At 37.7% G+C, this 27,439-nt stretch overlaps 1 protein-coding gene across 1 annotated transcript in view; it reads left to right on the top strand.

Annotated features, from left to right (window-relative positions):
- The window catches only part of ADGRB3 (adhesion G protein-coupled receptor B3), a 751,391-nt gene that overhangs the window by 373,570 nt on the left and 350,382 nt on the right, over nucleotides 1–27,439 (top strand). The window lies entirely within an intron of this gene.

Below are 27,439 nucleotides of genomic sequence, written 5' to 3'. Positions count from 1 at the left end.
GCTAAGACATTTTTCTCTGCCAAGTTAAATATCGCTGTCTATTCTTGGCTTAGAAATATGAACTGCTGGGTTTCAGAATGAACATTCACACTTGATATTTTCTGAAATCGAATCCAAATTCAATCTCAAGGATGGCATAATGCAATTTTGACATCTCCTTTCTCTCCACAATGCTGCCTCATCAACATCAAATCTATGTTTTTTCTTACACGCACTGGTAAATTTAATCATTTCTTTAGTAGAATATCTTGTTCTTCAATTAAGAAACCCACCTTCAATCTGATGATGTAATTATAAAAATAAAGTGGCTTCTCTTTCTAGGCTTGTTTTCCTTTCTGTCACTGCTTCGTTTTATGTCTCATACATCTCCATCACTTGTTTAACTTCCTTTCTTTGAATTAAAGATGCCTATAGTCAGCTGACACCAAGCCTGAAATTTAACTTCTTTACACAATTTAACATCTTTTTTTGTTGTTTATCTGTAGCACCTGACATTGGTTCAGTCTGCTAGACATGAGGTTGGAAGTGTCAGATTCTACCTCCTCTGCCTGGCTCACTACACTTTTTCTTGCTAGACGTGTGATGCAAGTGGTGTGTGTTTCTGTAGGTCAGAGAGAGCAAACTAAAAATACCCCTTTTTTTTTCTTTTTTTTTTAATGATACTAACATACTGGTTCCCTTGAGAAAATAAGTGGCTCAAGCACCATTTTAAAACTATGGCTTGGAATGATACGCAACATTGAGTTGATTAGTTCTTATTTTATAGGAATTATCTCATTGCATTTTCTATGATCCAGTTATTCCAAGTGGTTGGGGTGAAGCTCTGGGGAGGCTGCTAAGCAAGAACCATGTCAGACCCTTGTAGAGGCAGGAAAGACATACTCCTCATGGGGATGTGATGGGTTCCCCTCCACCCACTCAGAACCCTGTTTAGATGCTCCCTAGTGTTGGTATAATAGTTTGGTGATAACTCGTGGACTTAATTGGCTTTAAGAGGGTGCCAGGTTCTGTTCTAGGATCTGGGAATTTCTCAGTGAACAGATCAGATGAAGCTCTTGCTGTCACGGAACTTGCGTTTTATAGCAGAAGCCGATGTCAGTCAGTCACCATCTAACATGCCCAGTGGTTCTAAGTGATATGAAGACAGGTAAAGCAATCCATCAGGAAGGAGGACAGAGAGGGGAGAGGGAGGGGGTGGATGGTCAGGAATAAGTGCTAGTTGAGTAAATACCTGTGCGCCTTGAGAGCATGAGGCCCATTGACATGTGGGGACAAACCATTTCCGGCAGAAGGAACAATTACAAAGGCCCTGGTGCGTCCATGTGCTTGACATCTTAGAGGCCTGGAGGAGGCCGCTGATGGTGGAGTGGCTGATGGAGGGGCTGTGGGAGCTGGAAAAGGAGTGAGGACCAGACTGTGGAGGGAGTTTGACTATAGGTCAGAACAAGATGCAAAACCACTCAAGGATTTGAGCAGAAAAGCAACTGGACCTGAGGTATGTTCTGAAAGGACCATTCTGACTGTAGAGACTGCAGGGGGGTATGAGTGGATATAGGGATATGGGACAATAGGCCAGGTGAGAGAGCTCCATGGTTGGGACCAGATACCAGGGGAAATAGTGGGAAGAGGCCAGATGCTGAAGGTATTTTAATGGTTGATCTGAGTTTACTGATGGTTAGAAATAGGATGTAAAAGAAAGAGATGGTCGAGGAAATGTTTCCACTACGTCTCCAAGGTCCCAACTACAAAAATAAGACAGGTTTATTTCTCAATCTGTATATTATAAACAAATGTCAAAAACCTACTTTGGTGGCTATTTAAATGTCTCTAAATTTTAGGATCCAAAGCAAGCTGTTTGGTTTATTTTTTCCTTAAATTCTTGTCATCGAGATATAATTGACATACAATGTTGTATCAGTTTTAGGTATACAACATAATGATTTGATTATGTATGTACTGTGAAGTGATTAACAAAATCACTTTAGTTAATGTGCATGACCACACATAGTTACAACGTTTTTTCTTGTGATGAGGACTTTTAAGATCTACTCTCTTAGCAGCTTTCAAATATATGATAGAGAATCGTTCAGTATAGTCACCATGCTGTTTCTTTTCTATGCATCCTTGTTCCCGAGTCCAACACAAATACTTGCTTTTGCAGCTTAAGCAACTTTATCCTTTGAAGCCATCGGCATTCTGTCATCATTACACCATCTGAATCCTTGGTCAAAAACTAGATGAAATTGTTCATTAAAAAGACTTTTTAAAGCTGACAGATTGAACTGCCAGTTAACACATGAAATAAATTCTACCTTTCCTACCATTTTTGTATTTTTTCTTCTATTTATAAAGTCATGGGACCTCAAGAATGGAAGAATGCTTATGGATCAGCGAAGTCCAGCCATGAAATTGTCGGCTCCATTTTATTGAAACTATTTTGTATTATTTTAAAGTTTTTTGGAAAATAAAAAAAAATAAATGAAATATATTACCCAAGTTGGAAAGGTCTTTGCAAAGAACCTTTAACCAATTTAAAAAATGTTATTTCTAGTAGTAATTCTCTCAAAATTACAACCATGGACCTTAACAGAAAACTCTTATCATGTGATAGTGTTTCAAATTAATAGTAGGTCTATGTTCTTTTCGCAGTTAACTGGGGTGAAAATAGTTATATAATAGTTACATAGTTGTATATAATAATAGCTACAAAGTTATGTAATAGTTACATAGTTCCATAGTTCTAGGTTTATCTATCTAATCTGTTTTATACAGCTATACTCAAGGACACAATTTTTCATGGAGTCATTATTAGGTAATTCTTCTTGTTCCTGAAAAAACTCAAACTAGAAAATGTTAATAGCTGTTCTTTCTCATTTCACGTGACCCAGATGCTTTTCTCCAGTGTCCCTGTACTCTTCCAACCCCTAGCTCTAATCCTAACTACTGCTCTGCTAGGAATCTCTCACATGGTCTCCTGATCCTAAATAGCTTTTGCTTCTTTATCCTGGTTTAATTTGCCATTAATAAAGAAAAGAGTCTTTTCCATTATGTTTTATTACAGGATATTGAATATAGTTCCCTGTGCTGTACAGTAAGACCTTGTCGTTTATCCAGCCCGTATATAATAGTTTGTATCTGCTAAGCCCAAACTCCCAATCCATCCCTCCCCTGCCCAAAAAGAATATAAAAAAGAAAAAGAAAGAATATAAAGGATATAAAGAATAAAAAGAAAGCATATATAAAAAAAAAAGAATGGACAGTCTACATGTTGCTACTTTGGCATGCCTCCTTTCTTATAGTACCTAATGTATACGTTATCTCAGTATACATTTTAATGAAAATGCCCTAGTCAGACAGTGACTGTTATTATAAGGAACTCTTTTCAGAAGTGTCATTGAGTACAATGCAAAGGAAAATGTTTTTATTTGTTTGTTTCTATGCTTATTCCTCAGGCTTTCCAAGAAAAGCTTTGGTAAAGCATCTCACATTACAGAGCATTTCCCAAATTAATTCTTTCACAAATACTTATGATACAACCTTGCTGCTAGAGTGTTAAGGGCACCCATGAAATGTGTTCTCATCAATGCTTTCCATTCAGAGTGGATGCACTTTTATCCCTTTGCATCTTAGTAATTGAAAGTTAAAGATTTGTTTCATTATCCTGCTCAGCCAACTACACTCTAACCTACTTCTTTTATATAAAGAACTCCACTGTAGCTTTTGATAAGACTCTAAGGAAATATTACTCATATATTCTGTATTTCTACATCAAAGTAAAATGAGTCCTAACCTTTATTTTCTTTTATAGTATTATTTTTCATATATACCTGTTGTATCATAAAGTTCAAAATTGTTTTCTAGCTAATTACACATTTTTAAAGGATGCCTGAATGATGCTTTTTTCACAATCTTTTATAACATATCTTGGCCAGTGAAAATTTTGTGAACTTATTGTCATTCATTCGTTCTACATCTCTTCAGTAACTGTCTAGTGGAGAATGCTTAGGTAAGGACCAAATTTTTGCCTAGGCCCATTATTTCTTTTGGATTTTATATTTACTGGGAAAGTGCTCATGGTCTGAAGAAATGTAATGAGGTCACACAAAACTCAGTTGGAAATGTACAACATACAGTATCACAGTGATGCTGAGTGGTATGGAAGCAGGAACAGGAAAAGCAGAGGACAAGTCGACTTCTAGCATAGCAGTGTGTATCTGTGGAAGAAGAGTTTAAAGCCTAAAGGATGATTTGTATATTATTTTATATTCCACCTATAAGTGATATCATAGAGTATTTGTCTTTCTCTTTCTGACTTACTTTGCTTAATATGATCATCTCTAATGGAAAAGAATATGAAAAAGAGTCACTTTGCTGTACAGAGCAAATTAACACAACATTGTAAATCAACTATAGTTCAGTAAAAAAAACTTTAAAAGCCTAAGGGGTGAAATGTATGTTACAGAGATGGTGAAGAGGTATGTCTTAGGTGTATTAGGCATGAATTGTGAACACTGTCCTGAGATAGAAAACCACAATTTCAGAAATTAAGATTTCTGGTGAGAACTCAGGCTGAGAATTCTTGGGTTTCACATGTGTTGGCACCTAGACCTAACCACAAACATTTTGGATTTGAATTTTCTTTAACTATTCTCTATAAAGAACAAGAGATTCTGCAAAGAAGTTGCTGTGACTCAGTGCCCTTGAGAAGCTGTGAAAAGTTTTGTCTAAAGGATTCAGTGCTTTGCCTCAGTCCATCTCCGCTGGAGATCAGGAGGAGGATTCTAATCAGAGAAAGGCTTTCAGATGTGGGATTAGTGCAGCGCTGTGTTGGAAACTGAATGGCTTCCTAATTCCCTGCAGACATTGTTCTAAAAGATTGACATGCACACACTAGTATATTTAAAATAGATAACCAGCCAGGACCTACTGTATAGCACAGGAAACTCTGCTCAATATTCTCTAATAACCTAAGCAGGGAAAATTTGAAAAGAATATATATATATATATATATATGATGGGTCTTCCCAGTCTGACTTCATTCTCCTGTTTGAATCAATTCCTTCAGAATCTGATAGACTCACACTTATAGGCTAGAATAGAAACATAAAACCTGAAGCCAACTAAAAACAACATTTGAATGTTATAAAATATGTCTGGTCTCTACTAGTTTATGCAGTAAGGATTTGGAATCACTAACATTGTCACATGGCAGGCCATCTTTCTGATTTTGCTGTTCAACTGAATTAGAATAATGTTGCCATGAGTTTGTGTGAATATGAAAAACAGTCCCCTTTTAACTGTCTCTATGGCAATAATTGTTTCTCTCTATGGCAATAGCAGTTGCCTGTACAGCAATAACCAATGTAGAGAAAAGAAGCATTGATTCCCTTTAACAATTTTTCTTTTTTTTTCTTTTTATGGTTTCACCCTTTCAAATGTTTTATTTCATTTGGTTAGACCGATAATTCTGTGCTAAACTGTTTCTTTTCTCCATTGTTTCCTTCACTGAATTCCAAAATTAAAATTAAAAAAAAAAAAGGTTCTCATCTGAATTTGACAGAAAACTCTGACCCAGGTTAAAGACTGATGCTCTTTACCTCAGTGAAGCAGGTTTGCTGTTTTGTATCTAGGAAAATACACTGGCTTTGGAGCCCAACTGGCTACAGACCTTGGCTATCAATCACAAGTAACTGACATTCTGCAGGTTATTTCACCTCTAAATCCCTCAATGTGCTCCTTTGTAAACTAGAGGTAATGCTATCTTTCCTGAAGTGTTATCATAAAGATTAATTATATAATATATATATATATATATATATATATATATATATATATATATTCATTCTGGCATGTAATAGGCTCTCAGTAATTGGTAGTGGACAAATGTAGGGCCAGATGTGGGCTCTGCTACTGATGGGGTGTGTGACTTTGGTCAGGTCACTCCATCCCCATAGCCACAGTCTGCTCTTCTAGGGAACTGCTAAAGTTGAAGTCCTGCTTTAAGTCCTAAATTTAAGATCCTAAGCTTTTGGTGGTTGTTGTTGTTGTTAATCTCAATAGTACACTTCTTGTCTATTTCACAAAGCATCCCGGACCCCAGACTTCTAGGTAGATACCATAACTAAGTCTGGAAAACCACTGGTGCCATGTCCGTCTGGAATAGTTTGTTATGCAGTGATCTTCTAAGGTGGAATGATGCTAGTGGCCCACAAACATTTCAGTGGTACTTGCACTTTGCTATCTTAAGAAGTTCCTCTCTTCCTTGTATTTATTTGTTGTTAGTCAAATCCTAGCTAATGATTTGACTAATTTATATTAGTCAAATATAATTGACTAATGATTTATACAGAAGAGCTTTTTTGGCTTTAATTTTATAATTTCTGCCCCTTAACATGTGACCCATCACCTGTAGTCTGTAAAATTGTATCAATTGTCTCTATAGATGCATTAAATAATTCTACAGTGCTAAGTCCTCTTGAGTTCATAAATGAGTTAGGTCTCTTTTGTCCCTAAATAATGTCTTTTGAATAGTCAAGAATATTTTTCTGCATTTGTTGCCTACATAAATTTTTCATGTGAAGAACTTTAACTTCAGAAATGTAACTATGTAACGTGTTTAATTTTATCTTCTGTTTTGGTCAGTGACATACAAATATGAGAGAGCCAGTGTGAATGAGTGTGCTTGTGTGTGTGTCCTAAAATGTTTATCAACTGAAATGCAGTTATTTTAGGTACCATCAAAATTCATAGTATGGGCTTAGGGAAAAGTTAGTGTTTTTTCCTTTAAATTTACATCAAAGACTGAAAATACTTTTTAAAAAAAGTTAAACTGAATTGAAAATCCAATAAAACAGGCTGTAAAGGCCATATAACTTTCTATGCTAGGCAGTAATTTTATTCAAGTTGCAGCTGATAACTACAAAATAGGATATTATAGTCATAGGGACTGAACACTTCATAAAGGAATGATTTATATTGGATAATACTTGTAGTTTATATATCCAAATATATTCTGAAATCAAATAAAGCTTGATACATTGAAATTATTAAAAGGGCTCTAAAGTGCAGTAGGAATACAGGGGGATATAGTTAGAATGAAGATACTGAAACATTTTCTTTGCCAGTACAAAGGGCTTTAATGATCAACTTCAGTATCCATTTGGGCTCTTTTGTTACTTTTTGAAGTGTGAACCTGCCTCCTTTTAAAGATCTTGTCTTCATTATTTGAGAGCCTTATTTGCCCTCTCCTTTTTTCCCAGGCAGTCTCCTTTTGCTTTCCCCAAACTCATTGCCTGATTAATTCTCTTTTAACTTTCCCTACCTTCTTCAATTTTTTCTTTACATTCCCTAAAATATAATAATGTTTTTAACTAAAGAGGATAATCTCTATCATCTTTAAAATTTATTCCAAGAATCCATATTTCAAAAATATCATAGTATATTAGGAATATGTAATGTTTACTTCTAAAATTTCAATTTCTTAACAGCAAAGTAAGTATATTATTGAGTATAATTTAGATACATAGGTGAAGCAAAATTGCAATTGATTTGTGTGCCCTTTTTAATGACATATAAATTGTTGTAGTGAAATAGAGCACTCAGTCTTATAGTGTGTGTTTTTATGTGTTTGTATGTGTATGTGTGTAGGAAGGAAGAGTAGATTGCTATTTGGAGGATTATTTGGGGTTTTATGGTTTCATGATCTAAAGATCAAAACTGCTTTCTGAGCTTGAGGGGAAAGAAGTGATGTTTACCAATATAGAGCTCCTGTGTTCATTTTTCTCCCAACAGCCATTCCTTTTGTTTTTGATTTTAATTTTATTGGAGGATAGTTGATTTACAGTGTTGTGTTAGTTTCAGGTGTATGGCAAAGTGATTCAGTTATACACATACCTATATTCAATCTTTCTTAGATTCTTTTCTCATGTAGGTTACCACCGAATATTGAGTAGAGTTTTGTGTGCTATACAGTAGGTCCTTGTTGGTTAGCTATCTTATATATAGTAGTGTGTGGATGTTCACCCCAAGCTCATGATTTACCCCTCCCCCCACCTGTGCTTCCGCTTCGGTAACCATAAGTTTATTTTCAATATCTGTAAGTCTGTTTCTGCTTTGTAAAGTTCATTTGTATCTTTTTATTAATTATAGTCCCCATATTAGTGATGTTATATGATAGTTATCTGTCTGACTTACTTCACTTAGTATGATAGTCTCTAGGTCCAACCATGTTGCTGACAATGGCATTACTTTGTTCTTTTTTATGGTTGCATAATATTCCATTGTATATATGTACCGCATCTCTTTTATTCACTCCTCTGTCGATGGACATTTAGGTTGCTTCCATGTCTTGGTTATTGCAAATATTACTGCAATGAACATTGGGGTGCATGTAATGTTTTGAAATATGGTTTTCTCCAGATATATGCCCAGGAGTGGGATTGCTGGATTATATGGTAACTCTATTTTTAGTTTTTTAAGGAAACTAAACTCCAAACTGTTCTCCATAGTGGTTGCATGAATTTCTATTCCCACCAACAGTGTAGGAGGGTTTCCTTTCCTCCACACCCTCTCCAGCATTTATTGTTTGTAGATTTTTTGATGATGGCCATTCTGACCAGAGTGAGTTGATACCTCATTGTAGTTTTGGTTTGCATTTCTCTGATAATTAGTGCTGTTGAACATATTTTCATGTGCTTTTTGGCCAGGTGTATGTCTTCGTTGGAGAAATGTCTGTTTAGTTCTTCAGCCCATTTTTGGATTGAATTTTTGTGGTTTTTTGACATAGAGAGCTACAGAAGCTGTTTTTATATTTTGGAGATTAATCCCTTGTGTGTCACTTCGTTTGCAAATATTTCTTCCCATTTTGTGTGTTGTCTTTTCATTTTGTTTATGGTTTCCTGTGCTGTGCAAAAGCTTTTAAGTTTAATTAGGTCCCATTTATTTATTTTTGGTTTTATTTTCATTGGTCTGGGAAGTGGATCAAAAAAGATACTTCTGCAATTTATGTCAAAGAGTGTTCCGCCTATGCTTTCCTCTAAGAGTTTTATACTGTCTGGCCTTACATTTAGATCTTTGACCCATTTTGAGTTTATTTTTGTGTATGGTGTTAGGCAGTGTTCTAATTTCATTCTTTTACATGTAGCTGTCCAATTTTCCCAGACTGTTTATTGTAGAGATTTTCTTTTCTCCTTTGTATATTCTTGCCTCCTTTGTTGTAGTTTAATTGATGATAGGTGTATGGGTTTATTTCTGGGCTTTTTATCCTATTCCATTGATCTATGTTTCTGTTTTACAACAGTCATTCTTTGGTCTGTTTATATTCCAACTGTAAACTCATGAATCTCTACTATTATGTCATTAGAATTAAAGATTGTTTTTGCAACAAAGTGATCCAAAACTAGTCTATAAAATAGGATTAATTGTACTTAGTTCACAGTATGTCATGGGACCAAGTGAGATAATGCACAGTAAATGGCATCTTCTGTCATTGCTGTAGGTCCCTCCTCTCTTAAAAAATTATATTTGGTTAGGCATCCATGGCTAACCTCAGTTTTCCCTATTTTGAAAATGACATAGGGGCTATTGTTTTCCTTTGGGTAAGTGGCTAAAGTTCTACAAACAAGTTGAAATCACCTTCTTGTTCTCATACATCATTTAAGAGCCATGTACTGAACCTTGCCTGATTCCCCTTCCCAGTTAAAATTAGTATCCTGTTCCTCATTTCTTCCTTCCTTCATTATATGAAATCAATATTTATTAAGTGCCTGCCAGGTACCAACTATCCTCTGGGCACAAAAAGATAAGCCAAGCATGCCTGGTCTTGCCCTTATGGAGGGTACATTCCTGGTGGGGAAGATAATACATTTTTAAATATAAAACTTATGTAGATGAGTAAATGAATATAGAATTTGTACTGTGTGTAATATAAGGCAAAAGAACTGTAAAAACCACAAGACACATAGATACATAAGTAGATACGTGGATGTAATTTAAATGGCGGTAGATGATCGGATGAAAAGCTAACCAGCGTTCCCAACTTAGGGTGGGGGCAGTGGTTGCTCAGTGCTGGGATATTCTCTTTGGCATTTAAGTCAAGACCAGATGGTTGAGTAAGAATTAACCAAGGAAGGAGTTGACATGAAATGAAAGGATGTAAATGTGATTGGTGAGCAGTTGTCGTGAGCTCTGACACTGAGGAGAAAGCCAAGAACCAGGTCATGGACACCCTGTAAAGGACTTTGTATTTTATACATGTGTAACAGAAAGTCATTGAGGGTGACACGATTCAGCTTTGCTTTAAAAATATTTTGCTGTCCTGCAGAGAATGGATGGGAAAGGGCCAAGAAATGGAAGCCATGAGCATAGGGAGTTGTTTTAATGTAGGTAAGATTTGGTGGCCTCTTGTGTGGTCATCAAGGAGGAGACAAATTTGAGTTATGTTTTGGAAGAGAAACAGTGAGCACAGTGATGAACGAGCTTCTGGGCATGTGAATGTGGAGGATAACTTACTGTTTTCTGTCCTGAGAAAAGGGTGGGTGGAGGTACCCTCTTAGAGATGAAAAAGGCTGTTAGAGATGGAAAGAATATTTTGATGAAGAGTGGAGGGAAATCAAGAGTTAAGTTTCATAGATGCTACATTGGACATGCCTGGAGACATTCCATTGAAGAGTTCCGTTAGGCAGGTTTGGAGTTCAGAGGAAGAGTTCTTATACCCACTCTGCCCACATTGAAGATATTTGTGTGAAACAGGTGTCTCACCAGGTTGTAGTTTCTTCCTATGAAGGATTTTTTTCTTTTTAAATTTTGGATCTTCCACAGTATTTTATGCGAGGCAGAGAATGGTTGAGGTGAAGGATAAAAGGAAATTGGCATATATCGTGTTCTACTGTGTATAGGAAGTGAACTAACTGTCTTTAGCTTAATCCTCATGAAAGGCTGTTGATTTTTACAGGTGGTCAAAGTAAAGAGCAACTAAATGACTTGCCAAAGATCACAAAGTAATTGGAAAACCAAGTATGTTTGTCTTCAGGGCCCAAAGATATCACATTAAACCCCAGTGCGTGCTAGTGAGCCTTTGGAAAACTTCATTCATTAAAAGAAAAATTACAAGGAGTTGTGTCAGACTTACTAGATGTTAGGAGCCTAGGTCCACAACAGGGTCCTGACGGATCCTAAATAGGGAAAATTTCTTTCCTTTTGGAGCTTATAGTCTAGTGTGGGAGACAGATGATAGAAAAATCAATGTAAAACTGGATAATATTTAGCTACAAATAGAGCCATAAAGAAAATTAAAATGTGACATTATAGAGAGGAGGAGGGAGTTAAACTTCTTTAGATGCGGCGATTCAGACAGACTAAGCTAAAATAAACACAATTTAGCAGAGACTCGAGGATAAGAGTAGAAAAGAATAGCCTAGTTGGAGAGGAAGAGCCCTGTGGTGGAGAGGAAAGACCACGGGCAGCCCCACCGGGGCAGCGAGCAGGATGGAGGTTTGGCGGTGCTGTACAGACAGGCAGGCACCCGCCATGCAGATCCTGGCAGGCCCTCATGTAGATCCGGATTTTTCTCTACAGGCACTGGTGAGCCACTGTATTATTTAAAGTAAGAGAACAACATGGTGTGATTTATATTTTTAAAAGTTAACTCTGGTTTCTCAGGGAAGGAGTTGAAGGAACAAGAGTGGAATCAGGGAAGCCAGATGGCCCTTGAATTAGTTCAGGTGAGATGCTGGAGGCTTCCAGGGGGATCTGGAATGGAGACAGAGGGGAAAGGGGTGACGTAAAACATATTCTGCAGACAATACTGAGAGGCTGTGCTGGTAACACTGCTTCTGTGTAGGATGTGCAGGAAAATGAGAACAACCCTTATGTTTTTTGTTCAAACATCTGAGTACCTGATGACACCTTCTGCGATGATGGGGAGGAAGTGCTTTGGTGGCAGGAATTCAAGAGTTCTGACCCAAAAAACATTTGTTAAACTAAAGAACCACAATACTGGCCACATCAGATGATTTTTCTTCTATGATTAAATACCATGTTTTCCTGCATGACCATTCAGTTATGAATTGTCTGTGTTGGTCCTACTAGCAGAGTTGGTGGCCCTCAAAGCTGAAAATATTTACTCTTTAGCACTTTAGAGAAAGTTTACCAACTCTGCAGTAGAGCATGGCCAGAACCTGATTTTAGAGTATCATTTTTCCTTTTTCTAAACCAGTGGCCCTTTCCATAATCTTTATAAAGTCTTTGACTCCTTATAAAGCCACTCTGTCATTATTAAAATACATCTGTTTGTTTCACAGTTAGTTTACTGTTTTGTTTTCTTTTTTCTCTCTCCATTTTTTTTTTAATTTATTTTTATTTTTTTTTGGGGGGTACACCAGGTTCAATCAACTGTTTTTATACACATATCCCCATATTCCCTCCCTTCCTTGATGCCCCCCCCTCAAGTCCCCCCCACCCTCCCTGCCCCAGTCCTCTAAGGCATCTTCCATCCTCGAGTTGGACTCCCTTTGTTATACAACAACTTCCCACTGACTATTTTACAGTTGGTAGTATATATATGTCTGTGCTACTCTCTCGCTTCTTCTCAGTTTCCCCTTCACCCCCCCGCCCCCTCCCATACCTCGAGTTCTCCAGTCCATTCTCTGTATCTGCTTCCTTGTTCTTGTCACTGAATTCATCAGTACCATTTTTAGATTCCGTATATGTGAGTTAGCATACAATATTTGTCCTTCTCTTTCTGACTTACTTCACTCTGTATGACAGATTGTAGTTCTATCCACCTCATTACATATAGCTCCATCTCATCCCTTTTTATAGCTGAGTAATATTCCATTGTATATATATGCCACATCTTCTGTATCCATTCATTTGTTGATGGGCATTTAGGTTGCTTCCATGTCCTGGCTATTGTAAACAGTGCTGCAATAAACATTATGGTACAAGTTTCTTTTGGGATTGTGGTTTTCTTTGGGTATATGCCCAGTAGTGGGATTACTGGATCATATGGTAGTTCTATTTGTAGTTTTTTAAGGAACCTCCAAATTGTTTTCCATAGTGGCTGTACCAACTTACATTCCCACCAACAGTGCAGGAGAGTTCCCTTTTCTCCACACCCTCTCCAACATTTGTTGTTTCCAGACTTTGTGATGATGGCCATTCTGATTGGTGTGAGGTGATACCTCATTGTGGCTTTGACTTGCATTTCTCTGATGATGAGTGATGTTGAGCATCTTTTCATGTGTGTGTTGGCCATCTGTATGTCTTCTTTGGAGAAATGTCTATTTAGGTCTTCTGCCCATTTGTGGATTGGGTTATTTGCTTTTTTGGTATGAAGCTGCATGAGCTGCTTGTATATTTTGGAGGTTAATCCTTTGTCCATTGTTTCATAGGCAATTATTTTTTCCCATTCTGAGGGTTGCCTTTTAGTCTTGTTTATGGTTTCTTTTGTTGTGCAAAAGCTTTTAAGTTTCATGAGGTCCCATTCGTTTATTCTTGATTTTATTTCCATGATTCTAGGAGGTGGGTCAAAAAGGATCTTGCTTTGATGGATGTCAAAGAGTGTTCTGCCTATGTTTTCCTCTAGGAGTTTTATAGTGTCTGGCCTTATATGTAGGTCTTTAATCCATTTGGAGTTTATTTTTGTGTATGGTGTTAGGAAGTGTTCTAATTTCATTCTTTTACATGTTGCTGTCCAATTTTCCCAGCACCACTTATTGAATAGGCTGTCTTTTTTCCATTGTATACTCGTGCCTCCTTTGTCAAAGGTAAGGTGCCCATATGTGTTTGGGCTTACTTCTGAGTTCTCTATTCTATTCCATTGATCTTCCTTTCTATTTTTGTGCCAGTACCATACTGTCTTGATCACTATGGCCTTGTAGTATAGTTTGAAGTCAGGAAGCCTGATTCCACCTACTCCATTTTTCCTTCTCAAGATTGCTTTGGCTATTCGGGGTCTTTTGCGTTTCCATACAAATCGTAAGATTTCTTGCTCTAGTTCTGTGAAAAATGCCATTGGTAATCTGATCGGGATTGCATTAAATCTGTAAATTGTTTTGGGTAGTACAGTCATTTTCACAACGTTGATTCTTCCAATCCAGGAACATGGTATGTCCCTCCATCTGTTTGTGTCATCTTTGATTTCTTTCATCAATGTCTTAAAGTTTTCTGCATACAGATCTTTTGCCTCCTTAGGCAGGTTTATTCCTAGGTATTTGATTCTTTTTGTTGCAATGGTGAATGGGAGAGTTTCCTTAATTTCTCTTTCTGCTCTTCCGTTGTTAGTGTATAGGAATGCAAGAGATTTCTGTGCATTAATTTTGTATCCTGCTACTTTACTAAACTCATCAATGAGTGCTAGCAGTTTTCTGGTAGAGTCTTTAGGGTTTTCTATATATAGTATCATGTCATCTGCAAAGAGTGATAATTTTACTTCTTCTTTTCCAATTTGGATTCCTTTTATTTCTTTTTCTTCTCTGATTGCTGTGGCTAACACTTCCAAAACTATGTTGAATAATAGTGGTGAGAGTGGACACCCTTGTCTTGTTCCTGTTCTTAGAGGGAATTCTTCCAGTTTTTCTCCATTGAGAACAATGTTGGCTTTTGGTTTGTCATATATGGCTTTTATGATGTTGAGGTAATTTCCTTCTATGCCCATTTTCTGGAGAGCTTTTATCATAAATGGATGTTGAACTTTGTCAAAAGCTTTTTCTGCATCTATTGAAATGATCATATGGTTTTTATCCTTCAATTTGTTGATGTGATGTATCACGTTGATTGATTTGCGTATATTGAAGAATCCTTGCATCCCAGGGATAAACCCCACTTGATCATGGTGTATGATTTTTTTAATGTGCTGTTGCAGTCTGTTAGCTAGTATTTTGTTGAGGATTTTTGCATCTATATTCATCAGTGATATTGGTCTGTAGTTTTCTTTTTTTGTGACATCTTTGCCTGGTTTTGGTATCAGGGTGATGGTAGCCTCATAGAATGAGTTTGGGAGTGCTCCGCCTTCTGCAATATTTTGGAAGAGTTTGAGAAGGATAGGTGTTAACTCTTCTCGAAATGTTTGATAGAATTCGCCTGTGAATCCATCTGGTCCTGGGCTTTTGTGTGTTGGGAGATTTTTAATCACTGCCTCAATTTCTGTACTTGTGATTGCTCTGTTCATGGTTTCTATTTCTTCCTGGTTCAGTCTTGGAAGATTGTATTTTTCTAAGAATGTATCCATTTCTTCCAGGTTATCCAATTGATTGGCATATAGTTGCTTGTAGTAGTCTCTCATGATGTTTTGTATTTCTGAGGTGTGCGATGTTACTTCTCCTTTTTCATTTCTAATTCTGTTGATTTGCATCTTCTCCCTTTTTTTCTTGATGAGTCTGGCTAATGGTTTATCAATTTTGTTAATCTTCTCAAAGAACCAGCTTTTAGTTTTATTTATTTTTCTTATGGTTTCTTTCCTTTCTTTTTCATTTATTTCTGCTCTGATCTTTATGATTTCTTTCCTTCTGCTCGCTTTGGGGTTTCTTTGTTCTTCTTTCTCTAGTTGTTTGAGGTGTAAGGTTAGGTTGTTTATTCGATAATTTTCTTGTTTCTTAAGGTAGGACTGTATTGCTATAAACTTCCCTCTTAGAACTGCTTTTGCTGCGTCCCATAGGTTTTGGGTTGTTGTGTTTTCGTTGTCATTTGTTTCTAGATATTTTTTGATTTCCTCTTTGATTTCTGTAGTGATTCCTTGGTTGTTTAAGAGTGAATTGTTTAGCCTCCATGTGTTTGTATTTTTTGCAGTTTTTTTCCTGTAATTGATATCTAGTCTCATGGCGTTGTGGTCTGAGAAGATGCTTGGTATGATTTCAATTTTCTTGAATTTGCTGAGGTTTGATTTGTGACCCAAGATGTGATCTATCCTGGAAAATGTTCCGTGTGCACTGGAGAAGAAAGTGTAGTCTGTCGTTTTTGGATGGAATGTCCTATAAATATCAATGAAGTCGAGATGGTCTAATGTGTCATTTAAAGCTTGTGTGTCTTTATTTATTTTCTGTTTGGATGATCTGTCCATTGATGTAAGTGGGGTGTTCAAGTCTCCCACTATAATTGTGTTACTGTCGATGTCCCCTTTTATAGCTGTTAGTATTTGCCTTATGTATTGAGGTGCTCCTATATTGGGGGCATAGATATTTACCATTGTGATATGTTCTTCTTGGATGGATCCCTTGATCATTATGTAGTGCCCTTCCTTGTCTCTTTTAATAGTCTTTACTTTCAAGTCTAATTTGTCTGATATGAGTATTGCTACTCCAGCTTTCTTTTGACTTCCATTTGCATGGAATATCTTTTTCCATCCCTTCACTTTCAGTCTATATGTATCCCTTGGTCTGAAGTGGGTTTCTTGTAGGCAGCATATAGAAGGGTCTTGTTTTTGTATCCATTCAGCCAGTCTGTGTCTTTTGGTTGGAGCATTTAGTCCATTTACATTTAAAGTGATTATTGACATGTGTGTTCCAATTACCATTTTCTGAATTGTTTTGGGTTTGTATTTGTAGGTGTTTTCCTTTTCTTGTGTTTCCTACTTAGAGAAGTTCCTTTAGCACTTGTTGTAAGGCTGGTTTGGTGGTGCTGAATTCTCTTAACTTTTGCTTGTCTGGAAAGCTTTTGATTTCTCCCTCAAATCTGAATGAGATTCTTGCTGGGTAGAGTATTCTTGGCTGTAGGTTTCTCTCTTTCAGGACTTTCAGTATATCCTGCCATTCCCTTCTGGCCTGCAGAGTTTCTGTAGAAAGGTCAGCTGTTATCCTGATGGGTTTTCCCTTATATGTTGTTTGTTGCTTTTCTCTTGCTGCTTTTAATATTTTTTCTTTGTGTTTAATTGTCGTTAGTTTGATTAATATGTGTCTTGGTGTATTTCTCCTTGGGTTTATTCTGTATGGGACTCTCTGTGCTTCTTGGACTTGGTGAATTATTTCCTTTCCCATGTTGGGGAAGTTTTCCACTAGAACCTCTTCAAATATTTTCTCAGACCCTTTCTTGTTTTCTTCTTCTTCTGGGATGCCTATAATTCGAATGTTGGTACGTTTAAGGTTATCACTGAGGTCTCTGAGGCTGTCTTCTAGTCTTTTTATTTTTTTATCTTTTTCCTCCTCTGTGGCATTTATTTCTCCCATTCTATCTTCCAACTCACTTATTCGTTCTTCTGCCTCAGTCATTCTGCTGGTTAGAGCATCTAGAGTGTTTTTAATTTCAGTTATTTTGTTATCCATTGCTGTTTGTTTTTCTGAGTTCTTATGAACTGTTTCTTGTACTTTCTCTATTTTGTTATCGAGATTTTGTATCATTTTTACTATCATTACTCTAAATTCTTTTTCAGGCATTTTTCCTATTTCCTCCTCATTTATTTGGTCTTGTGGGTTTTTTTCCTGCTCCTTTGCCTGCATGGTGTTTCTTTGTTTCCTCATGGTTGTCCAAGCTTTTGGGGTTGCTTGTCCGGCTATGTCAGGCTCCCCGCAGCCCTTTCTGATGTCCGAGGCCGTCTGCTGGTGTTCAGCTGGTTCTCTGTGGGAATGACTGCGTCCTTCCGTGCATTCCCAATGCCTCTGTGGAGAGGGATGCACTCCACGTCTCTCTACTTCGCCGCCATCTTTTTTCTCGGATCTCAGTTTTAATTTTTATACTTAGACCTGGCGTAATCTTACAGGGCTGCCAGCCATGGCTCTGTAGAAGCAAAGGGCATTCTCTGGTGGTGGCTCCAAAGACTCAAGAACTCAGGCTCCAGTGCGCATCTCCTGAGGAGGAGAAGGCAGCCGCTGGGTGAGGTGCGGACGGTGCGCACCTCTCCAACCCAGGAAGGTCTGCGAGCGGCGCGGCGCAGCCCACCCAGTGGCTGGGGGGCTGGCCGTCCTTCCCCGCGCCTTCCTTCCCAGCAGTGAGCTGTGCGCAAACTTCTCCCGACTTAAGTCCTATCCTCGCCCGCTCCCCCGCCCTACCCCGCCCGCCTCCACACCCCCCGGCCACCCCCCAGGCATCTCTCTCCATTTATTTTTGGTGTCTTTCCCTGATTATTTCTATTTACCTCTAAAAGTGAATCACTCCTAAATTACACGTCTCAGCCTCTTTTCTGTCATCTCCTTGACATCTGCACAGCTCACCATGTCTCTTCTTCAGGTGTCTGCTCTGCAGCCAGCTAACCAAAGAAGCTTCCACTATTTAGTAAAGGCCCCTGACCCCACTCACCATTCTCTAGCAGCTCATTTACTGTTACTGACATTCGATCTGGTTCTGTTTGTTTGCTCCCTGTCTCTCCCCAGATACTATGCCGGTCCCATGAGGGAAGGGACTTTAACTGTTTTGTTTACTGGTGTATTTCCAGTGCTTGGCATGTGATAGGTACTCATTTAATATTTGTTGAATGAATGAATCTATCCATTGTATGCTCTCTTTTGGGGGAACTTATCCATGTCCACATTATCAACTATTACTTCTTTTTTTAAAAATTTATTTTATTCACACGTAGTTGATTTACAGTGTTGTGTTAATTTCTGCTGTGCAGAAAAGTGACTCCGTGTATATACACAATTTTCCGTATTCTTTTTCATTGTAATTTATCCCAGGATTTTGAATATAGTGCCCTGTGCTATACAGTAGGACGTTGTTGTTTACATCACTTCTAATTAGAAGACAACCAGTTTACATCTCCAAGTTCTAAATCTGATCACATTCCAGATATTAGGTCACTTAGCCTAAAATGCCATTTCCAGCCCTTTCTTTGACTACTTCTCTACCTAAACTTTTATGTTCTATTAAAAACATTACTCTTTTTCTAGGGCATAGTAAGTTCCCTTACCTGATACTCAGACGCTACTATTCTGATACTTCTTGAATATCACAGCCCTTTTCCAGGCTCTGGGTCTGCCAAAGGCTCTTTCCTCATCCCCTAACTTATACTCAGAGATCAAACCATGGCCCACATTCTCCCTCTTCAGAGAGGCCTTTCTTTGGCCGACTGACCATGTGCGATCTCATCAGTTCTTTCTTTCCTGCCACCTGTCACAACCTCGAAGCATCTGAATTGTTTCTTCACTGACCAACTGTGTGCGTTCCCCACTAGACCGCCAACTTGGTAAGGGCAAAGACTTTGTGTCTCTTGCTCACTTGCTAGGTCCTCAGTGGTGGGACCATGCTTACAACACTCTCGGGGCTCAATAGAAGTTTGCTGGATGAATGAATTTCCAGAGAGAACTCTTGAGTCTACAAAGATGGCTCTCTTGTCAAGTCGTAGCACTTGGCATTGCGAGTACTCTTCTGGGGGTGGATGGTCACAGTTTAGGAAGCCCTGGGATTGTTGACTTCGGTTGCTGTCTCCTGCCTGCATGGGTGCCTGACTCCTCACGGGTTCCTGCCTCACTCCTCAGGGAAGGTGTGAATACACATAGATACCAAAACAATACATCACACACACACACACACACACACACACACACACACACACAATGCTGCATACACAAACGCTCTCATTTTTTTACACTTGGTTAATTATCATCTAAAGGCCCTTCCTCTGCAGGAATACTGTTCTTCATGTCACTGGTTGGGAGAAGAGGGAGAATTTATTTCCTAAAGCATTTTCTTTATTAACTTAGCTTTACGGTTCAGGTAGACATGCAAAAATGATTCACATATCACATTTTATTTTGTATTTATGTTAGGAATGAAATCATGAACTACTTGTGTAGAGAAGATGAACATTATAAGTGCCACTTTATAAAAGTACACAAAACATAACCTTTTTAAAACCTGAAAGCAAATTGGTATCATCAGCTTGAATTTCCCTCATCAAATTTCGTCTAGCATAGAAAAAAAAGAGGCCATCAGAAAGAACATGCAATAGTTAACAGAAAAACTGCAGAAATTAAGATCTTTTAGAATGTATTTCTCTTTAAAGCAAGATTGTAATATCTAAAAATAGCTTCTCAACATATGTCTGCAGCAAGGGTAGGCAAACCTTTTCTGTAAAGGGCCAGGTAGTAAATATTTCAGGGTTTATGGACAATGCAGTCCCTGCTTTAACTGCTAAACTCTGCTATTGTTGTCTGAAAGTAGTCCTAGGCTTCATGTGAATGAACAGTGTGGCAGTGTCCCAATAAAGCTTTATGTGTGGACACTGAGATTTGAATTTTATTGAATTTTCACATGCAAAAAAATATGATGCTTTTGATTTTTTTCAACCACTTAAAATGTGAACGCAATTTTAGCTTGCAGACAATACACAGATAGCTGGGAGGACAGGTCTGGACTGTGAGTGGTAGTTTGTCAGTCCCTGGTTGAGAGCGTTCAGCTTGAACAAGGGTGGTATGTCTGGCTGGGGATGTACCATGTGCATCAGCAGGGTTTCATGTGGGGAGCAGGAGTGACCTAAGATGAGGGAATCCTCCATAGAGAGCACTAAACCTGGCCGAACAGCGAAGGGCAGAAATAAGAAACATGCCCTGTGCTGCAGAGCCTCTAGGCTTTGAAACGGTGAATGGATAAAAGACAGAATTGGAAGCTGATGATTCACAAATAATTCACAAATTTTTCTATTTTGATGCTGGAAAGAATGTGCGAAGTGGTTAATTACTAAAGTTTCGCTATATATAATATGTCATTGGAAATTGGCAAGTTGAAAAACGTCTTTGACTTACTACATGGTTACTTTCTCGACTGCCTATCAAGTTTGTCTGCTTTTAAATATCAGGGGACCCTGCTTTTTCTCTTAAAACAAATCTGTGAACTCCTAATGGGAGGAACATTTCTCATCTAAATCTCTGTGTGCTGCCTTGGGATGTGGGGATGCTACACCCTGTCGCAGGGATGGTGGAGGCTGAACTGAAGGATGCTCTTGGCTCTCAGCACCCTGGCCCTTGCCCCTCCCACCAGCTCTGTTTCCAGGGAAATGATGGCTACAGGTTACTCTCAGGGAGGCTGTTCTTTCTCTGTGACCCTCAACACTCCAATCTCAGCCTTTGGGAAGGAGGCAGAGTAAACAGGAGAAACAGGGTGGGGAGGAGAGAAACTAACTCTTTGAATATCTGAGTGTTTCCTGCAAACATTGTTGAAGATCATGATGGAGGAATTAAAGTCTGTGTTTGTATAATATCTGTATCCCCATTTGATAACCATTGTTTCTCAGTGGTGCCTAGTTTTGATCTCCTGTTGGGCAAGTAAGATAGTTTTATTTCCTCTAATTGAATCATTATGTCTGTCTTTTATATTTAGTGCAAAAATATTACAGTAAGGCAAAGTAAATTTGCTGTTTATGTGTTAGGTATAATGAACTGCATCACACAGTACAAAACCCTATACTTCTGAGTAGGCAAACCAAGATTTAAATCACGTTGTCACCACTTAGAATCCTCTTCCTCATTTTAAAATGAAGGTAGAGATAATAGCAATGAAGATACTGACAACACCAATACCTCCCAGGATTGTTTCAAATATTAAATAAGGTATCAGGTTTAAGGCGTCTGGCTGAGTGCTGTGCTAGGGACAGGGCCTAGCACAGAGGAACCACCTGATAAATACATGCTGAATCAGGTAAGGAATCAGTTAATGCCAGTGCCAAGGCCATGGCAGGTGTGTAATAAATGTCAGCTGTCCTTCCCTTTCCACCCAAATACCTTCAGTATTTTACAAGCCACTCAGCATTGCCATAGAAAAATAGTGGCTTCTTAAGATGCTAAGTGCCAGGGGGTCACACTACATATAGGCTCTGCTCAACCCCCATGTGCTCACTGTGGGTTCACGAGCAAAACTGAGTTGCTTTTTTTTTCTTAATTTATTTTATTGGCATATAGTTGATTTATAATATTGTGTTAGTTTCTGCTGTAGAGCAAAGTGATTCAGTTATACATATATATATATGTATAATATATATATATATATATATTATTTTTCATATTCTTTTCCATTGTGGTTGAGTCCCTTTCTAACACACTGATGCAATGCGTCATTTCCTTCCTCTCAAGTTTTACCTACAGGATTTTGAAACTGTGCAGGTGACCATTTAGTAATATCGAGTGATGCTTTCCACAAGCAATTCTGTTTTGATAACTGGCCAGTTTTCTAAAATTGATGAGTCAGGACCCAGTGTGTAAGTTGTTCCCTCGGAATCGACATGAAAAATGATGCAAACTTTAAAATATATTGGAAACATCAATAGAAGGAAGCAATGAGAAGGACAGCTCTTAGGGCATCCCATAAACTGCTTCTTCTTCAGCCCCTTCCACGTGTGTTTATGATTACAAGGTGCCCTCCCTTGGGAGTTTCCTCCACTCATTATAGAACGTGTGTCACTGCGTTATGCACTTAGGTCAGTGCTTAAAAGGCATGCTTTTCAAGTTCTCTGTGCAGACTGTGGCCATGGCTGCAACGGAAATATTGAATTTGTCATTCACGATGCAGTCATTTCCCTTCTCAGTTGAGGCAATAGATTTTTAACCTGACTGATCTTGTGTAACCAAATAACCAGAGAAGGCACTCCCTTGCCTCTGACAGAAGCTATCAGAAACAAGGAAGGAGGGAAGGAAAGGAGGGAGGGAAAGAATGAGTAAAAAGGAACCCTTATTCACTCCCTAGGTGATGCGTTAAAGTACTAAAGGACGACCTCTATTTTAAGTGCAATTTTTATCTTTGGTCATCTAGTCAATGTAGTCAACATTAAGTGTTGACTATGTAATCTCATGCCAAAGATCACTGAAGGACAACCAAAAAAGGATGTTTAATACAAAATTCAAATACTTTATCATACTATGGAGCATACAGTGAGGTAGTTCCCTAGTTCCCTTGGAAGTGACTATGAGGAAAACCTACTGGAATAGCCAACACTTCCACAGGACCACCCATGCTCAAGGTTACGCACCCAACTCTCACCTCTTGGCATATAGTTACTTATTTCATCCTCCAGCATCCCAGTGAAGTAGATAATATTATTATTCCCATGGTACAGAAGAGGAAATTGAAGCACAGAGAGGTTAGGCAATTTCTCCAGTGTCACACAGCCTATAAGATGCACTTGGAGTTTATCTTCTAAAATGAGACTTTTCAGAGTGATAGGGGATGTTAATCATAATTATACAAAAAATCAGAGGTGAACTGGACATCATAGTTAGCTTAAAATATTAAGGATTTGAATCCAGGGCCCAGATCCGGAGTCCACACTTACCCCACTCTGGTAAACTGCCATCTTCCTCTTCAGGCCCTCATTTGCCCATTCTGTTTATTTCTACATCATTTATCCATACGCTTTTGCTCTCAAGTGTTTTCCCTCCAGATGCCTTATTGTTTTCTCCTTCTGTCTTTTTTTAATTGAACATATAGTTGATTTACAATGTTGTGTGAGTTTCAGGTGTACAGCAGAGTGATTCAGTTGTGTATATACATATATATGTTTTTCAGATTATTTTCCCTTATGGGTTATTACGAACTATTGAGTAGAGTTGCCCATGGTTCTTGTTAATTATCTGTTTTATATATAGCAGTGTGTATATGTTAGTCCCAAACTCCTAATTTATCCCTTATTTCCTTGTTCATGATGAAACTGATTCAAATTGTAGTGGACCATTCACATTACAAGAGTGAATAAGACAGTCCCCATCATCCAGGACCTCAATCAATAAGGACAAAGGGCTAAAACCTCATGATTTTCCTCAGGAACAGGTTAGAAGCACCACCTGTTTTGATGAACCAAAGGAGAGCTCAGTGGTTTCAAAAAAAAGAAAGCCAAAGAACAGCTCATGTGGTTTTAGACCATTTGCAAAAATTCCCTTATGCTTAAAAAATTTATACTGAATCCTTTGAGAGCTTGGCCAATAACAGACATGATGCTCTCAGAGGATTTTATGCTGCTTATCCAAATGCACAATGAAAGCATTAAGAATGCAAAATGAAAGTCAGCTGGGTTTGCTCCAAGGTTTATCCGTGATGAGTCACCTATTTTTATTGCATAAGAAATCAAATCTAGTGCTGTAATGAAAACACGATACAGTGAATTTAGGGTAATTCTTGGAGCATTCAATACATGCCTATTTGTTCAGGGACATTGTGTCCTTTGAGATTTTTTCTCACCAGTTTAATCTTCTGTAAAGGAAGACATTTTCTCAGTTTTTGAGGAAAGACGCTCTATCATCTAAACACCCACAATGACTGGTTTTAATGTAGCGGTTGTTACAGAAGCAAAGTATGTAGATCATGCCCTCATGCTTTGCATTGACGTCCTTTGGCAGCACTAGACATGTATGTACTATAGACATACTTTAAGGCATTCTTTTTTTTTAAATTGAAGTATAGTTGATTTACAATGTATCTTTTTCAGATTGTTTTCCTTATAGGTTATTACAAAATATCGAGTATAGTTCCTTGTGCTATGTAGTAGGTCCTTGTTGGTTATTACTTTATATGTAGTAGTGTGCATATGTTAATCCCAACTTCCTAGTTTATCCTTCCCGCACCCCTTTCCCCTTTGGTTTTCCAGTTTGTTTTCTATGTGTGTGAATCTATTTCTGTTTTGTAAATAAGTTAATTTGTATCATATTTTTAGATTCCACATATAAATGATATCATAAGCTATTTCTTTCTCTGACTTACTTCACTTAGTATGATAATCTCTAGGTTCATCCACGTTGCTGCAAATGGCATTATTTCATTCTGTTTTAGGGCTAATATTCCACTGTATATATGTACCATATCTTCTTTATCCAGTCATCTGTTGATGGACATTTAAGTTGTTTCCATGCCTTGGCTATTGTGAATAGTGCTTCTATGAACATTGGGGTGCATGTATCTTTTCTAATTATGATTTTCTCTGGATACATGTAAGGCATTCATTTCTAATCTCACCTTTTTTGAGCTCCCTGGTTCCCTAAAGGCTATCTAAATTTTACCTAAGGGCTTTGAAGAAATTCAGTGAATAAGGGGAGGAATTGAGGATTGGATTGGTCCAAGTGTCTGGTACAGGGACTAAAGGAGGGAGAAAATAAAAGTCGTCTTTAAATCATTTTTGCTGTATGGAAATGGGTTTTCTTGTTAACTTCACTGTAGGGTCATGAAGAATCACCTTAGGCATCTTCCTAAGTAGGTTTGAGGTAAAGATGTACAGTTTTATATACTGCATATTTTGAAGAACATGTTTAATAATTTGAAGGCTAGATTTGAATCCTGAAGTCATATCCTTTTTATAACATATTTATTGAAAATACTATCTTACTTTAAAAAACTACATATCTACTAAAATTAATGAATACGTTTGTTTTTATACACTTCTTATGCTCAATACTATTCAATTTAAAAGACTTCTTGCAGAAGTTAGATAGTGATCCTAATTGATTTTTATATCCCTTTAGTCTAGACTCAAAGTCAATCTAATCTATATAGTCATCATTTAACACCCAGTGTACCTCCAACTGAAGAATGAATGCATTTCATAAAGTGAGATGCATGCATGTACAATTATCTCATTTTTATGTATTTAAGAATAGGGCATTAGACCAGCATTTATTCAGGATAAAGTGATATATAAAAGATGCAGAACAAGCTTCCTCCATATGTTATTTCTTCCATTTTACCTGTATATAGAAACAGAGGAAATATTAGACTTCAATATCCGACAATTTATCTCTTGTTTGTTTTCCTTCATAATAGAAACTGGAAATCAGAAAAACCTTCATTTCTTTTCATCAGTTTTTGGAGCAGAGAAGTGAAATAAATTTCCTCTAAACACAAAGACAACCAAAGTTAGAGTCAAGGAATCTGAAAATAGATGCACTTAGTTTTGCATGTTGGATAAATCTTGCAGGACCCATAAGAAAAAGTGTGCCACCAATGTGCTGATCTGTCCATCTCTATGCACTGGAGGCTTTGGGCCCTTTAGGACACACAAAATGGGTTATTTGTGGACAACAGAGACTATGTTGTTTGAATTGTTAAAGAAATAAAAATAATTTGAGATGTTATCCAGAAACAGCATTTCGCATTAGTAACAATTTATGTGTTACCCAGCACCCTCTTTCCTTCAATGTGTAGTTACAAAATCCTTTTTTAAGTTTATTATGTCAAGTTACAGGTAAATGAAATTCTATCCTGTGCTGATAATGGATGTATATCATAGCCTGAAAGAGCTTTAATAAAGTATGGTAATACATAACCAATATAATTTGCAACTAAGCTAGTGGTGCAGTAATATATTTATAAAACTAATATTGTTAAATTCTTAATTTTCATCCTCTCTTGTTTAAATTACAAGTTTCTTCTGAATGAAATCCACTTATGAGGAGCCTAATGGTTTCTTACTTCAGCTTCCCTATTGTGATAGCTTTTAGAGTATCCTCATCATCTTTCCATTTAAATCTTCCATGGAACACCTGAAACTTGAATGTGGAACAAGTATGGACCTATGTAAAAGCTATACAGATTACATTTCTTAACTGAAAGTGTATGCAATCGAGAAGTCTTGAGTGTTTACTATCATAGTTTTGTTACAAGCAGTTACACATACGTGTGTGTGTGTTATATATGTATGTATATATATAGTATACATAGTAAGTATATATTCAGGCATTACCAAACATATCATTCGTTAATTTTCTCAATATATTAAAATACTTACTGTAAGTAAAGACAGAATTCTCCATTCACATATATACAATTACCACTTTCAATTGTAGCTGCACATTTTTTTAAATAAATGTATTTATTTATTTTATTGGCTATGTTGGGTCTTTTTTGCTGTGCATGGGCTTTCTTTTTAGTTGCGGTGAGTGGGGGCTACTCTTCGTTGTGGTGTGCGGGCTCCTCATTGCCATGGCTTCCCTTGTTGCAGAGCACGGGCTCTAGGTGCTTGGGCTTCAGTAGTTGCAGTACATGGCCTCAATTGTTGTGGTTCACAGGCTCTAAAGTGCAGGCTCAGTACTTGTGGCACATGGGCTTAGTTGATCCACGGCATGTGGGATCTTGCTGGAGCAGGGCTCGAACCTGTGTCCCCTGCATTGGCAGGCAGATTCTCAACCACTGTGCCACCTAGGAAGCCCGTGGCTGTACATTTTAAGAATTGTTTCTTATTTCTATTCCATTTGTTAAACATTTCTGCATATTGTCTCTGTGGTTATGGAATTATTATTGGTGCTTCATTATTTGAATTCTGACAGTTCTGTCTCCCAGAGCAATGTTTGTTTTTCATGTCTTCATGGTACCCCATCTAATTTACAAAATATGTTTTCCAAAGACAATGTTTAGAGGTAGGCACAGAAAACTTGTTATGAAGACAAAGTTAAGATTTAAATGAAAATGTCAGTCTATGAATCAAGCATGTTAATGAAAATATTTAACAAAAAATACAGTATGGGTTTCTAATAATCAGAATGGAGGTTAAGCATGAACAGCCGGGATGGCCGCACCTGTCAGTGCTCTCAAACTGTCCACC

This window comes from Hippopotamus amphibius, chromosome 6 (genome assembly GCF_030028045.1).
Source record: "Hippopotamus amphibius kiboko isolate mHipAmp2 chromosome 6, mHipAmp2.hap2, whole genome shotgun sequence".
NCBI lineage: Eukaryota > Metazoa > Chordata > Mammalia > Artiodactyla > Hippopotamidae > Hippopotamus > Hippopotamus amphibius.
Note: the sequence above shows the minus strand (reverse complement) of the source record. Positions and strands in the feature narration are given on the sequence as shown.